Raw genomic sequence first — 5,336 nt, 5'->3', positions numbered from 1 at the left:
ACCCGAAATGAAGAAACCAACAACAACAACAATCAAGATGATACAAACCCGAATGTGAACCCAGGACCTATGGACCCAGCAATAGCCCAGATTCTTCAAATCTTGGCCCAACAAACAGTTCACCTAGCACAACAACAACAAAGACAGACCAATCCCCAGGTAACTTTCAAAACTTTTCAGGCAATAAACCCACCAGAATTCAAGGGTTCCTTAGAGCCAATTGAAGCAAATGTTTGGTTAAAGGAAATAGAGAAGGCATTTGCCTTAGTGAAAGTAAAGGAAGAACAGAAGGTTGAGTTTGCAAGTTACTATCTGAAGAATAAAGCCGCCTATTGGTGGGAGATGGTGAAGATATTGGAAGGTACGGATGTTATTACTTGGGAAAGGTTCAAGGAATTGTTTCTAGAAAAGTATTTCCCTCAGTTTGTTCAGGATCAAATGGAGCTGAAGTTTTTAGAGTTAAAGCAAGGGAATATGTCGGTAACAGATTATGAGGGGAAGTTTGAGGAATTGTCAAGGTATGTGCCGTCGTATGTTGATACTGATAGAAAGAAAGCTAAGAGATTCCAGCAAGGCTTGAAGCCATGGATCAGAGGGAAGGTAGCTATTTTTGAATTGGATACCTATGCCGGGGTTGTACAGAAGGCTATGATCGCAGAGACAGAGAGTGAGATGTTTCAGAAAGATAAGGAAAGCAAGAAAAGGAAAGTTGAGGGAAGTGAGGGTCAGTCACAAACAGGGAAGTTTCCAAATTTTAAGAAGGGCAAGTTTCAGCCAGGGAGAAATTTTAATTTCAGGAGACAAAATGCACGAGACGGAGGCCAGGGCAATCGTCCAGCTAATGTGAATCAGTCGAATCAGTTGAGATTAACTTTTCCAGATTGTCAAGTTTGTGGAAAGAAGCATGGAGGAGTTTGTAACAAGTTGAATGTGGTATGTTTTAAATGCAACCAGAAAGGGCACTATTCAAGGGAGTGCCAAAATCAGCCAGCAAATAAGGATCAGCCTATCCGGAATCCAGCAGTGAAGGCTCCAGTCATTGGATTTACATGCTTTAAATGTGGGAAGCCAGGACATATGGCCAGGGATTGCAAGACACCAGCCCCAGTCAGTAATGCATTGAGGATTATGGGATCTACCCCAACAGTGAATGAGACTTCAAGGGCTAGAGTTTTTGACATGTCAGTGAAGGATGCGATCCAGGATACGGATGTCGTGGCAGGTACACTTAATGTGAATTCTTTATGTGCCAAAGTGTTAATAGACTCGGGAGCAACTCGATCGTTTGTTTCACAAGATTTTGTTAGTAAATTAAACTGTCCAGTTGAGTGCTTAAATGAAATAATGATTGTGGAATTAGCAAATCAAGAATGTGTAACTGTAAACCAAGTTTGTGGAAATTGTGAGATTGAGATTTCTGCTAGTAAGTTTTGTGTAGATTTGATACCATTTAAGTTAGGAGAATTTGATGTGATATTAGAGATGGATTGGTTATCTAAGCATGATGCTCAGATAGATTATCGAAATAAGAAAGTAATGGTGAAAACGCCAGATGAAAGAATAATAACGTTCAAAGGTCAGAAACAAATAAAGAAATTCTTAACAATGATTCAAGCCAAGAAGTTACTACGACAAGGATGTGAACATTTCATAGCATATGTAATCGACAAAAGTCAGGAGCCAGCAAAACTTGAAGATATTCCAGTAGTGAATGAATTTCCAGATGTATTTCCCGACGAGTTACCAGGACTTCCTCCAGATAGAGAAATTGAATTTACGATCGACTTAGAACCTGGAACAGAACCGGTGTCCAAAGCCCCGTACAGAATGGCGCCTGTTGAGATGAAAGAGCTAGCAAGGCAATTGCAAGAATTGTTAGAGAAAGGAGTAATTAGACCCAGCGTATCCCCGTGGGGAGCCCCGGTATTATTTGTCAAGAAGAAAGATGGAAGCATGAGACTGTGCATTGACTATAGGGAACTCAACAAGCTGACAATCAAGAACAAGTATCCGTTACCCAGAATCGATGATCTGTTTGACCAATTGAAGGGAGCCAAGTACTTCTCCAAAATTGATTTAAGATCGGGATATCATCAACTAAAGATCAAGCCAGAAGATATACCAAAGACAGCTTTCAGAACAAGGTATGGGCATTATGAATTTCTAGTGATGTCTTTTGGATTGACCAATGCCCCAGCAGCGTTTATGGACCTGATGAACAGAATTTTTAAGGAATATTTGGATAAGTTTGTTATTATGTTTATAGACGATATTTTAATCTATTCCAAGACGGAAGAGGATCATGCGGAACATGTGAGAACGACTTTGGAGATTTTAAGAAAAAAGAAGTTATATGCTAAACTGTCGAAGTGTGAGTTTTGGCTACAGGAAGTTCAGTTCTTAGGACACATAGTCAGTAACGAAGGGATCAAAGTGGACCCGATAAAGATCGAAGCAATTACGAATTGGGAGAGACCGAGAACACCCACTGAGGTAAGAAGTTTCCTAGGATTGGCGGGATATTATCGTCGATTTGTTCAGAATTTCTCAAGGATTGCCACATCATTAACAAAGCTTACACGAAAGAATGAAAAGTTTATATGGAACGACAAGTGCGAAGAAAGTTTTCAGGAGTTGAAGCGAAGATTAATCACGGCACCTGTTTTGTCACTTCCAGACGATCAAGGGAATTTCGTAATTTATAGCGATGCTTCTCATAAAGGATTAGGATGTGTCCTTATGCAGCACGACAAGGTGATTGCTTATACGTCAAGGCAATTGAAACCACACGAACAGAAATATCCTACTCATGACTTGGAGCTAGCAGCTATAGTTTTTGCTTTGAAGATTTGGAGACATTATTTGTATGGAGAAAAGTGTGAGATTTTCACGGATCACAAAAGTTTGAAATATATATTTACCCAGAAGGAACTTAATATGAGGCAAAGGAGATGGTTAGAATTGATCAAGGATTATGATTGCTCGATTAATTATCATCCCGGTAAGGCGAACGTTGTAGCAGATGCGTTAAGTCGGAAGGAAAGGTTAAATGTGTTTTCTGTACCTGAAGAAATATATAAAGAATTTCAGAAATTAGAATTGGAGGTTAGAATTTGCAAGCCTGAGGAAGCAAAAGTGTACAGTATGATTTTCCAACCGGAGTTATTGGAGAAAATAAAGAAATGCCAGAAAGAGGTAATGGATCAAGATATAAATAGTTTGGTAGGTGAGGAATTATGCACGCAACAAGATGATCAAGGTATTCTTAGGTTTTCTTCAAGAGTTTGGATTCCACCAGTGACGGAGTTAAAGAATGAAATTTTACAAGAGGCACATAGTTCAAGATATTCCATCCATCCAGGGAGTACCAAAATGTACAGAGATTTAAAGAAGAATTATTGGTGGCCAAATATGAAGAGGGAAATTGCGGAATGGGTTAGCAAATGTTATACCTGTCAGAGAGTTAAAGCAGAGCATCAGAGACCAAGCGGATTGCTACAGCTATTGGAGATTCCAGAATGGAAGTGGGAACATATTACCATAGATTTCATAGTTGGATTACCAAGGACAAGGGCTAATCATGATGCCATTTGGGTTATAGTGGATAGACTTACCAAGTCAGCTCATTTTCTGCCTATAAATGAAAGATTTTCGCTCGACAAGTTAGTCCATATGTACCTAAAAGAAATTGTAGTCCGTCATGGAGTTCCAGTGTCTATCGTATCTGATCGAGATCCAAGGTTTAATTCAAGATTTTGGAAGAGTTTTCAAGAATGTTTGGGAACAAAATTGAATATGAGTACGGCCTATCACCCGCAGACGAACGGCCAAAGTGAAAGAACAATCCAGACAATCGAGGACATGCTACGTGTTTGTGCTATTGATTTCAAAGGAAGTTGGGATGAACATTTACCCCTAGTAGAATTTGCTTATAACAACAGTTATCACGCCAGCATTGGGATGCCACCTTATGAAGCCCTTTATGGACGCAAATGTAGATCTCCATTATATTGGAACGAAGTAGGAGAACGCAAAATAATCGGACCTGAATTGGTGCAACAGACAAAAGAAGTTGTTGAAATTATCCAGAAGAGATTAATAGCCGCACAAAATCGTCAAAGGAGATATGCAGACCAGTCAAGGAAAGACATGGAATTTGAAGAAGGGAGCTTGGTATTATTGAAAATATCACCCTGGAAAGGACTAACGAGGTTTGGGAAGAAAGGGAAGCTAAGCCCAAGATATGTCGGACCTTTTGAGATCCTAAAGAGCGTTGGAAAAGTCGCTTACGAATTGGCGTTACCTCCGCACATGGGGCACATTCACAATGTTTTTCATGTATCGATGCTTAAGAAATATAATCCAGACTCCAGGCATGTAATAGAATATGAGCCAATAGAGCTTCAGGCATATTTATCATATGTAGAGAATCCAATAGAGATTTTAGAGGAAAGAGAGAAAGTACTGAGGAATAAAGTGATAAAGTTAGTAAGAGTATTGTGGAGAAACCCAAAGGTTGAAGAGTCAACCTGGGAGTTAGAAAGTGATATGAGAGAAAAGTACCCTCATTTGTTTTCTTAGGAGATTCTGAGGACAGAATCCTTTTAAGGGGGGAAGGATGTAATATCCGGGATATAACGTGTAATTATTTTTACTATTAAATAATTATTATGTGTGTTCAGTATCTATTTTGTGAGTTAATTGTTAAGTGATATATGTACTTAAATATTCAAAAATAATATTAATTGAGTATTTTAATTTTTATATGTCCAAAATAAAATATAGATAATTGTCATATCTTCCTAATTATTTTTATGTTGATTTATAGATTTATAAGAATCATATGAAATTTTTAAAATCTTTTTCCGGGTAATTAAAATTTATTTTATAAAAACGGGAACCAACCGACGTCAACCGTTGTTACGTTTTTGGAACCCGAAACTCTTCCGAGAACTCCTTCCTAACCTAATTGTAATATTCCGAGCATTTTCCATGTTTCGACTTTTTCGATCCGGCGTACGGTTTGTCCTGCGCGGGTCCCGGCACAACATTTTCGATACAATATTCATTTCGGTAAATTAATAAAACCCGTATTTTCGATAAACGGGAGCTTTTTATTAAACTATCCCAATTATCACTTCGTAGTACGTGTAACTGGGTGCTGAGACCAAGACCGCAGTACAAGCTGTACTGATTTGGATAATTATCCCGAAAACCGATACCGTTTGGATCAGTTGTTAAGTGATATATGTACTTGAATATTCAAAAATAATATTAATTGAGTATTTTAATTTTTATATGTCCAAAATAAAATATAGATAATTGTCATATCTTCC

Source organism: Apium graveolens, chromosome 3 (assembly GCF_009905375.1).
Source record: "Apium graveolens cultivar Ventura chromosome 3, ASM990537v1, whole genome shotgun sequence".
Lineage (NCBI taxonomy): Eukaryota > Viridiplantae > Streptophyta > Magnoliopsida > Apiales > Apiaceae > Apium > Apium graveolens.
The sequence above is the reverse complement of the archived record's forward strand: the minus strand, read 5'-3'. Positions refer to the sequence as shown.